This window comes from Aquarana catesbeiana, linkage group LG05 (genome assembly GCF_042186555.1).
Source record: "Aquarana catesbeiana isolate 2022-GZ linkage group LG05, ASM4218655v1, whole genome shotgun sequence".
NCBI classification, from domain to species: domain Eukaryota; kingdom Metazoa; phylum Chordata; class Amphibia; order Anura; family Ranidae; genus Aquarana; species Aquarana catesbeiana.
The window spans coordinates 5,865,525-5,877,054 of NC_133328.1; the positions used below are offsets into that span (position 1 = coordinate 5,865,525).

Genomic DNA, 11,530 nt, shown 5'->3' on the forward strand with positions numbered 1-11,530 from the left:
CGTTAGCGGTAAAGCTACGCTCGTTTTAGCGGTGCTTAGTACTGTTTAACCACTTCTTGCCGGCCATCATTCTGCTATAGGCCTGGGCGGTTCCATTATCCTGACCAGACGTCATATCGTCTTTCAGGATAACCCCTAACGCGCACCCGTGGGGAGTGCAGCGCGGCAATCAAGGATGGCGCGTGTCCCTCAGACACAGCGCTTCCCCAATCACGGTAAACAGCCAATAAAATTGGCTGTGTCAAATCACAGCCGGTCACATTAGTACACAGAATCGGAGGTGCGCACCGTGGCGATCGGGGGCGGCGCGTGTTCCTCAGACACAGCACTTCCCTGATCAGGGTAAACAGCCAATGAAATTGGCAGATTACTACGTGACCGGCTGTGTCCAATCACAGCCGGTCACAAAATGTAAACACAGGATCTCCTGCTCTCTCCTCACACACCGATCATGTGAGGAGAGATCAGGGATCAGTGAGTGAGATCAGTATATTGTCTGTACTGTATTACTGTGCACAACACGCTCCCCAAAGAAGAACGAACTCCATGCCTACTGGTCCACCAACCCCATCCACCACATGCCTAAATATTCTGCTGTCACGTCTAGGACACGCTACGACATGATCACGCTTTTCCTACATTTTAATGATAATTCGCAGTGGCCTCCCTGAGATCACCCCAACCACGAAAAATTGTACAAAATACGCCCCCTAATAAATTCATTTTCCTAGCGATTTGCTGAAGTGTTTTGCCCCGGACCAAAACATTTGTGTGGACGAATCCCTTATACATTTTACTGGGAGACTGCACTACAAGCAGTATATCCCAAGTAAGAGGGCCAGGAGCGGTTTGAAGTTGAATAAATTGTGTGATCGAGCCACTGGGTACGTGTATACCTTCCGGATTTATGAAGGCAAAGACTCACAGCTCCAGCCTCCTGAGTGCCCCACATATATTGGAACCAGTGGGAAAATTGTCTGGGAGCTGGCATACCCCCTGTTCAAAAAAGATATCATTTATAAGTAGACAATTATTAAACTAGCTTGCCCCTTTTTCGACACCTTTACCTTAAAAAAAAAAAACCCGGAAGGGCTTTCCACAAAATTCCTTGACAAAAACCAAATTACAAAAATGGAGAATCGGTATTCATGTGAAATGAGGAAGTGTTGGCCATGAAGTGGAGGGACAAGAAAGATGTCCACATCCTCTCTACCATCCACAATGACACCTTGGTGGACATCCAGAGGAGACATGGCTCCATTGTAAAACCTGAATGTGTCCACGACTACAATCTGTACATAAGGGGGGGGGGGTGGATATAAATGATCAGATGCTACAACCATATTTGTCAACCCCAAAGTCCAGTTATTGGTATAAGAAAGTTGCATTTCATCTGTTTCATATGACCCTGTTTATTTCGTATGTCTGCTACCAAAAGTCAACTGAAAACCAACAAATCACCTACCTCAAGTATATTGAAGACATCGTCACTGCCCTGATTTACCAACAAAGACCCGCCCCATGAAGCATTCGCTCTGATAGTGCGAGTAGACTTCACGAGCAACATTTTCCCTATAACATTCCCCCCACAGAATCCGGAGGAAGACGCCAAAAGAGATGTTGTGTATGCAGCAGAGGAGGAGTTAGAAGAGAACAGTTATTATTGTCCCCAATGTTCCTCCCAACCTGGCCTGTGCATCCGAGATTGCTTCAGAAGTTACCACACATACATTAGATATTAATTCCCCTCATTTTTAACAGACTGCCATTTCCCCATTTCAAATACCTGTGTGGATCATTTGCCTGCTACCATGTTTCTACCTTCCATGTTAACTGACCCTCGCCAAGTTTCTGACTTCCACAAGCACCAACCTCGGCCTGTTAGACGACCATGTTTTTGCCTGCCACTTGGACTATCTTTTGCCCTTCTCCTTTAGTACACAGGGGTCTCACATATGTGAGGGGCTTCAGAACAGCGTTCTAAGTAGAGAAAAACAGTTTTTGGTTTTCTGTGTTTCCAGAACAGGGTCTGGTTGCCCGGAGGATTCAAAGAGATTTGGGTGGGAGAAGCCTCTACCTCTGTCCCCCTGGCCCTAAGCTGCCTGGACCAATACTTTGGCTGTGCTGACCATATCGCTGCCTGTTATGACCCAGGCCTTTATGGATCATATTTCTTCCTCCTACCTGGACCAATACTTTGGCTGTGTTAACCATATCTCTGCCTGCTGACTCTACTGACTATAGACAGGTATTCTGCCTGGACATCTCTGCCTGCTACCTGGCTGTGGCTTTGGCTGTGGCCTGGCCTGGCTTTGGCTGTGCTGACAGTATCTCTGCCTGTACTAACTATGGACAGTATTCCTGCCTGGACGATTGCTTTTGCTGATGCTGACCACATTCCTGCCTGTTGCCTGGACCGATGCTCTCTTCGGTGGACCACTGCACTACTAAAATCACAGGTAATCTTGTTATTTGGTATGTACATGCTTTGTGTCAGAAATATGAAGGGCCTTCAAAAATCTGATAGGTAGTTAGAAAATTATATGTGTAACTTAGGCTCCTAGAACACCTGGAGGTGCTACTTGGATGTTGGGCCTCTAAATGTGGTCAGGCTGTGAAAAAGTCTCACATGTAGTATTGCCATACTCAGGAGAATATATATATATATATATATATATATATATATATATATATATATATATATATATATATATATATATATATATATATATATATATATATAAAAATAAATAATATATAATCCTTAATTTTCCCAAGAATTGTGGCAAAAAAATTACAACTTCAAAAAACTCACCATGCCTCCTACTAAATACCTTGGACTGACTACTTTCCAAAATGGGGTCATTTGGGGGTATTTGTACTTTTCTGGCTTGTTAGGGTCTCAAGAAATGAGATAGGCCATTAGTACATCAGGTGTGATCAGGTTTGATTAATTTTCAGTGATTGGCACCATAGCTTGTAGACTAACTCTCACACAGACTAAATATACACTAATTTGGGTTATTTTTACCAAAGATATGTGGTAGTATAAATTTCAGGCCAAATTTATGAAGAAAAATGATTTGCAAAATTTTACAATAGAAACTAAAGGGGTTTTTTCTTTCCAAATTTTCGCGAAAAAGAGCGCTGGGAGAGCGCTGAAACCTGAAAATTGGTCTGGGCAGGAAGGTGCATAAATGTCTGATATTGAAGTGGTTAGGCTGCGCTTTTGCGCCACTTTTCGGCTGCTAGCGGGGCGGTTTTTACCCCAAAAAAAGGGTTAAAAATGCCAGTTTTCCAGCACTTTGGAAGCACTGCCCATTCATTGCAATGGGCAGCGCGTTTTGGGAGCACTAAATACAGCGCTCCAAACCCGCCCCAAAAATGCTGCTTGTAGGAGTTTTGGTAACGTCCCGCAAGGACACCGCCCCAGTGTGAAAAGCCACACTGCAATGAAAGGGAGGCAGTTTTCAGGCGCTTAGCAGAGACTATTTCCAGCGCTAAAGTGCCTGAAAACTGCCCCAATGTGAAAAGGGTCTCATAGCCATAACTGGAATTAATCAACACCAAAGTATCAGCCCAGTAAGATATCCACCAATATAGGTTAGATGATACCTCAACTTTGGGGGACTGAGGGGGGAAGTGTGATTAACCACTTGCCCACTGGGCACTTAAACCCCCTTCCTAACCAGACCAATTTTCAGCTCTCTCACATTTTGAATGACAATTACTCAGGCAACATTGTACCCGTATGACATTTTTGTCCTTCTTTTTCCCCACACAAATAGAGCTTTCTTTTGATGGTATTTGATCACCTCTGGGTTTTTTATTTTTTGCGCTATAAATAAAAAAAAAAAAAAAATAAAGCATTTTTCTTTGTTATAAAATTTTGCAAATTAGTCATTTTTCTTCATAAATTTTGGCCAAAATTTATACGGCTACATATCTTTGGTAAAAATAACCCAAATCAGTGTAAATTGAAAAATGAATTTTTTGGATGAAAACCGAGCGCAGTAATCGTGATGCATCGCGGAATCAAATCGAATCATGGACAGGATAATCGTAATCGAATCGAATCGAAGTCAGGTCAGGGAAGATGCACACCCCTAATAACTTGTAGACTATAGCTTTCACAATCACTGAAAATTGATCACACCTGATGTACTGACGGCCTATTTCTTGAGACACCAACAAGCCAGGAAAGTAGAAATACCCCCCAAATGACCCATTTTTAGAAATTAGACATTCCAAACTTTCTAGTATAAGGCATGGTGAGTTTTTTGAAGTTGTAATTTTTTTCCCACAATTCTTTGCAAATTGATTTTTATTTCATTTTTTTACACAAAGTTGTCCATGTAGAAGATATTTCTAGCACACAGCATATGCATACTACAAATTACACCCCAAAATACATTCTGCTACTCCTCCCAGAGTATGGCGATACCACATGTGTGAGACTTTTACACAGCCTGGCCACATACAGAGGCCCAACATGCAGGGAACACCATGAGGTGTTCTACGGGCAACATTTTCAAATCTAATTTGACTACCTATTACACTTGTGAGGCACTGATGGAGCATGAATGAGGATGGATGAGCCAGGGATGGAGGATGGATGAGGATGGAGGATGGAGCATGGATGAGGATGGATGAGCCAGGGATGGAGCATGGATGTGAATGGATGAGCCAGGGATGGAGCATAGATGTGAATGGATGAGCCAGGGATGGAGCATAGATGTGAATGGATGAGCCAGGGATGGAGCATGGATGTGAATGGATGAGCCAGGGATGGAGCATGGATGTGAATGGATGAGCCAGGGATGGAGCATGGATGTGGATGGATGAGCCAGGGATGGAGCATGGATGTGGATGGATGAGCCAGGGATGGAGCATGGATGAGGATGGATGAGCCAGGGATGGAGCATGGATGTGGATGGATGAGCCAGGGATGGAGCATGGATGAGGATGGATGAGCCAGGGATGGAGCATGGATGTGGATGGATGAGCCAGGGATGGAGCATGGATGTGGATGGATGAGCCAGGGATGGAGCATGGATGTGGATGGATGAGCCAGGGATGGAGCATGGATGTGAATGGATGAGCCAGGGATGGAGCATGGATGTGAATGGATGAGCCAGGGATGGAGCATGGATGTGGATAGATGAGCCAGGGATGGAGCATGGATGTGGATAGATGAGCCAGGGATGGAGCATGGATGTGAATGGATGAGCCAGGGATGGAGCAGGAATGTGAATGGATGAGCCAGGGATGGAGCATGGATGTGGATGGATGAGCCAGGGATGGAGCATGGATGTGGATGGATGAGCCAGGGATGGAGCATGGATGAGGATGGATGAGCCAGGGATGGAGCATGGATGTGAATGGATGAGCCAGGGATGGAGCAGGGATGTGAATGGATGAGCCAGGGATGGAGCATGGATGTGAATGGATGAGCCAGGGATGGAGCATGGATGTGAATGGATTAGCCAGGGATGGAGCATGGATGTGGATGGATGAGCCAGGGATGGAGCATGGATGTGGATGGATGAGCCAGGGATGGAGCATGGATGTGGATGGATGAGCCAGGGATGGAGCATGGATGTGGATAGATGAGCCAGGGTTGGAGCATGGATGTGGATGGATGTGAATGGATGAGCCAGGGATGGAGCATGGATGTGAATGGATGAGCCAGGGATGGAGCATGGATGTGGATGGATGAGCCAGGGATGGAGCATGGATGTGGATGGATGAGCCAGGGATGGAGCATGGATGAGGATGGATGAGCCAGGGATGGAGCATGGATGTGGATGGATGAGCCAGGGATGGAGCATGGATGTGGATGGATGTGGATGGATGAGCCAGGGATGGAGCATGGATGTGGATGGATGAGCCAGGGATGGAGCATGGATGTGGATGGATGAGCCAGGGATGGAGCATGGATGTGAATGGATGAGCCAGGGATGGAGCATGGATGTGAATGGATGAGCCAGGGATGGAGCATGGATGTGAATGGATGAGCCAGGGATGGAGCATGGATGTGGATAGATGAGCCAGGGATGGAGCATGGATGTGGATGGATGAGCCAGAGATGGAGCATGGATGTGGATGGATGAGCCAGGGATGGAGCATGGATGTGGATGGATGAGCCAGGGATGGAGCATGGATGTGGATGGATGAGCCAGGGATGGAGCATGGATGTGGATGGATGAGCCAAGGATGGAGCATGGATGTAGATGGATGAGCCAGGGATGGAGCAGGGATGTGAATGGATGAGCAAGGGATGGAGCAGGGATGTGAATGGATGAGCCAGGGATGGAGCATGGATGTGAATGGATGAGCCAGGGATGGAGCATGGATGTGAATGGATGAGCCAGGGATGGAGCATGGATGTGGATGGATGAGCCAGGGATGGAGCATGGATGTGGATGGATGAGCCAGGGATGGAGCATGGATGTGGATGGATGAGCCAGGGTTGGAGCATGGATGTGGATGGATGAGCCAGGGATGGAGCATGGATGTGGATGGATGAGCCAGGGATGGAGCATGGATGTGGATGGATGAGCCAGGGATGGAGCATGGATGTGGATGGATGAGCCAGGGATGGAGCATGGATGTGGATGGATGAGCCAGGGATGGAGCAGGGATGTGGATGGATGAGCCAGGGATGGAGCAGGGATGTGAATGGATGAGCAAGGGATGGAGCAGGGATGTGAATGGATGAGCCAGGGATGGAGCATGGATGTGAATGGATGAGCCAGGGATGGAGCATGGATGTGAATGGATGAGCCAGGGATGGAGCATGGATGGGAATGGATGAGCCAGGGATGGAGCATGGATGTGGATGGATGAGCCAGGGATGGGGTATGAATGAAGATGGATGAGCCGGGATGGGCAGAGATCCAGCCCACAGCGCTGCTGCACCGGCTCACTCCTCTCCTCACACGCTGTACCGATCGGCGTGAGGAGAGGGGAGGAGCCGAACAGGCTTCAGTTTGTTTACAAGTGATCACTCCATCATTGGATGGAGTGATCATGCGGTAAAGGGCTGCGGTCATTGGCCCTTTATCCTGATCCGGGTGCACACCCCAGGGGTCGCGATTCTGGGAGGACGTCATATGACGGCCTCTTAGAGTTATCCGAACGCAATGGTAGCTGTGATTCGGCTGTGGCTCAGTCAGCAACTGGTTAAAAGGAATTATAAAGGCAGAAGGTGCATTCTATGCATTAAGATATAAAAACCTTCTGTGTGCAGCAGCCCTAATATTTACATGAGGTCCCTCTCTCTCCAGCGATGGCCACGAATGTCTAAGCTGTCCGGGACACCTCTCCCGATTGGCTGAGACACAGCAGTGGCGCCATTGGCGGGGGTGGGGCGTTAATGGACACACGGAGCTGTGACTTGGCTCCAGTGCCCCCATAGGAAGCTGCTGGCTGAGGGGGCACGCGACAAGAGGGAGGGGCCAGGAGCACCAAAGAGGGACCCGAACAAACATGTTATATTTACCTTCTCTGTGTAGTTGGTTTTGCACAGAACGGCCCTGATCCTCCTCTTCTCGGGTCCCTCTTCTGCTCTCCTCCCTCCTGTCAAGTGCCCCCCACAGCAAGCAGCTTGCTATGGGGGCACCCGAGCCAAGCTGCAGCTCCCCATGTCCTTTCAGACTGTGTGTTAATTTGGACTAAGAGCCCTTTCACACTGGGGTGGTTTGCAGGCGCTATTGCGCTAATAATAGCGCCTGCAAACCGCCCCGAAAGTGCCGCTGCTGCCATTCCAATGTGAAAGCCCCGAGGGCTTGCACACTGGAGCGATGCGCTGGCAGGACGGTAAAAAAAGTCCTGCCAGCAGCATCTTCGGAGCGGTGAAGGAGCGGTGTGTATACCGTTCCTGCCCATTGAAATCAATGGGACGGCGCGGCTATACCGCCGGCAATGCGCCTCTGCAGAGGCGCTTTGCCGTGGTATTTAACCCCTTCTCGGCCGCTAGCGGGGGGGTAAAACCGCCCGGCTAGCGGCCGCATACCGGCGGTAAAACGCCGCTAATAATAGTGGCGTTTTACCGCCGACGCCGCCCCCGCCCCAGTGTGCAAGGGCTCTAAGACTGGGGTGCCATTAAAGCGGAGCCAACCAAAAGTGGAACTTGTGCTCTTTGTACTCCTTCCCCCTCTCCAGTGCCACATTCGGCACCTTTCGGGGGGGGGGGGGGGCAGGATACCGGTCTTTCACAGGTAACCTGTCCCCACTTCTGGGAGCCACAGGCGCGGGTATTTGCGTCATCGCTGGGGCTTCCTCCCCGGCCTCTGGGCCAGTAGGAGAGAGGAGCCTCTCGCATGCGCAGTAGGGTTCCCGGTGTGAAGCCGTAAGGCTGCTCTGTCGGGTTCCCTTACCTGCAATGGAGGTGGCAGCCACCCAACAGCTGATGGAAACATGAGCTGCGGTGCCGACATCGCTGGACTCCAGGACAAAGTAAGTGTCTGATTGCTAAAAGTCAGCAGCTGCAGTATGTGTATCTGTTGGCTTTTAATTCTTGCAGCGGTGGGCGGAGCTCCGCCTTAAATTTCATGTGTATGTAAAAGGCAGGCGTCTCAATACTTTTGGTAATAGAGTGTATACATCATGCTGATTTTGCCCACCAAACTCGACTAATGCCGCTCCCTGTGGTTGATATTGTAGTGTCCAAGAAACTGATTTGTGTTTGTAAATCATTTAACCATTTGATCTCCCAAAGGTTTTACCCCCTTCTTGACCAGAGAATTTTTTGCCAATTAGCACTGCTTTAACCACTTAAGGACCGAGCTTCTTTCTGAGATTTGTTGTTTACAAGTTAAAAACTGTTTTTTTTTTGCTAGAAAATTACTTAGAACCCCCCAAACATTATACATTTTTTTTTCTAACACCCTAGAGAATAAAATGGCGGTCGTTACAATACTTTCTGTCACACCGTATTTGTGCAGAGGTCTTACAAGCGCACTTTTTTTTTTGGAAAAAATACACTTATTTGAGATAAAAAATAAGACAACAATAAAGTTAGCCCAATTTTTTTTTTTTTATTGTGAAAGATGTTGTTACATCGAATAAATTGATACCCAACCTGTCACGCTTCAAAATTGAGCCCCCTCGTGGAATGGCGACAAACTTTTACCCTTAGAAATCTCCATGGGCGACAATTAAAAAATTCTACAGGTTGCATGTTTTGAGTTACAGAGGAGGTCTAGGGCTAGAATTATTGATCTCGCTCTACCGATCGCGGCGATACCTCACATGTGTGGTTTGAACACCGTTTTTAAATGCGGGCGCTTCTGCTCGGCGGGACGGGGGCGTTTAAAATTTTTTTTTTTTAATTCTTATTTATTTTACCTTTTTATTTTTACAGTGTTTTTTTAAAAAAAAATAATTGTGTCACTTTTATTCCTATTACAAGGAATGTAAAAATCCCTTGTAATAGAAAAAAAGAATGACAGGTCCTCTTATATATGAGATCTGGGGGTCAAAAAGACATCACATCTCATATTTACACTGAAATGCAATAAAAAAATAAAATAAAAAATTGTCATTTAAAAAAATAAAAATGGCCCTTTAAGAGCTTTGGGAGGAAGTGAAGTTTTGACGTCGCCTCCGCCCTGCAGTGATATGGAGACGGGTGGCGGCCATCTTCCCCTCAGTCGCCTCCATGCCCGGCCACGGCTCCGGTAAGCGGCGGAGGGCACCGGATCGCGGCGGGAGGAGGGGCACCTCTCCCGCCGCCGATAAAAGTCATCTTGCGGCGAATCCGCCACAGGGGCCACTTTTATCTTAAACCGGACCGCCCGCTGAGGAAGAGGATACCGGGGTTGTGGGAGCTGCTGCCATAACAACGATACTCTCCTTCAAAGTACCGCTGTATAACAACAGCGGGCGGTCCGACGCAGTGCCAAATCGCAAAAAAATAGCCTGTTCAGGAAGAGGGGGGGGGGTAAAATCTTCCGGGGCTGAAGTGGTTATCCGGTTCCCGACCGTGCGCACGCCTATGTACCTCGGCAGAATGGCACGGTTGGGCAAATGGACCTACAGGTACGTCCATTTGATTTCCCCGCTGTGCCATTGCGTGCGCGCCTCCGGACGGGAGCTCCGTGAGTCGGGTCGCGGGTCCCGCAGACTCGATCGCCACTGGGCATACCCGCGATCGCCTCACAGAGAGGACGAATGGGGAGATGCCGATGTAAACAGCATCTCCCCGTTCTGCCTAGTGACAGTGTCACTGATCTCTGCTCCCTGTCATCGGGAGCAGAGATCAGTGACGTGTCACACACAGCCCATCCCCCCTACAGTTAGAAGACGCCCCTAGTACTGACTTAACCCCTCCCCAACCCCTAGTGGTTAACCCCTTCCCTGCCAGTGTCATTTACACAGGAATCAGTGCATTTTTAATCGCACTGATCGCTGTATAAAATGCCAATGGTCCCAAAAATGTGTCAAAAGTGTCTGAGGTGTCCGCCATAATGTCGCAGTCACAATAAAAATCGCTGATCACCGCCATTATTAGTAAAAAAAAAAAATTATTAATAGAAATGCCATAAAACTGTAGGCGCTATAACTTTTGCGCAAACCAATCAATAAACGCTTATTGCAATTTTTTTTTAAACAAAAATATGTAGAAGAATACGGATCGGCCTAAACTGAGGAAATAAAATGTTGTTTTTTTTATATTTTTGGGGGAAATTTATTAAAGTAAAAAATAATGCGTTTTTTTTTTCAAAATTGTTGCTCTTATTTTGTTTATAGAGCAAAAAAATAAAAACTGCAGAGGTGATCAAATACCACCAAAAGAAAGTTTTATTACTGGGGAATAAAGGACGTCAATTTTGTTCGGGTGCAACGTCGCACGACCGCGCAATTGTCAGTTAAAGCGACGTAGTGCCGAATCACAAAAAATGGCCTGGTCAGGAAGGGGGGTAAAATCTTCCGGGACTGAAGCGGTTATAGAATATATGAACCCAGTGGTGGATGGAATAGAGACCCTGTCAGGTTTGTGTTGCTCTCTGTTCCCCTCCCCCTCTGTCTGTTTTATCATCGAAAGTGAAAGTAAATCGGGTAAAGTTCGGGTTGTCTCTCCACCAATCACAGTGAGGAGGAATGTCGGGTGGGGGATGTGCTGGACATATTAAAATGATCTCCCCCTCCCCTCCCCCCTCACTACTCACTCAGGAGGATCAAAGTCTTCCTTCAGGTCCGCCTGTCACGTCTCCGGGGTGAGGGACCAGAACGGGCGCTGTAAGGGGCGGAGTCTTCCCCGCTCAGAGGATTGGACAGTTCGGGGCGGAGGGCGGGACCGCCTTAGGCAGATCTGGGCGGGGCACTGTAAGCGCGGGCTAAATGTAAGGGGCGGAGATTCCTCTGTGACTTCCCTCAATGGAGCCAGAGGCGTGTCCACGGAGAAGATCCGCCCAGAAAGGCTTCTGTGAGGTGTGGGTGGGCGGGGTGTCAGGTGTGGGTGGGCGGAGACCTGCCGGGTGTTTCGTCAGATTAGGCGACCCGTTAGAATGTGTAACGAAAGTAA

General features: G+C 48.0%; 1 protein-coding gene across 6 annotated transcripts in view; it reads right to left on the reverse strand.

Moving 5' to 3' along the window:
• Positions 1 to 11,304, reverse strand: part of LOC141144050 (NACHT, LRR and PYD domains-containing protein 6-like) — a 373,857-nt gene extending 362,553 nt beyond the window's left edge. For all 6 annotated transcript variants that reach the window (XR_012244340.1, XR_012244339.1, XR_012244338.1 and 3 more), the window contains exon 1: positions 11,175 to 11,304. The gene's annotated coding sequence lies outside the window, so the exon portion shown is untranslated. The remainder of the gene's footprint in view (positions 1 to 11,174) is intronic.
• Positions 11,305 to 11,530: the final 226 nt, after the last annotated feature.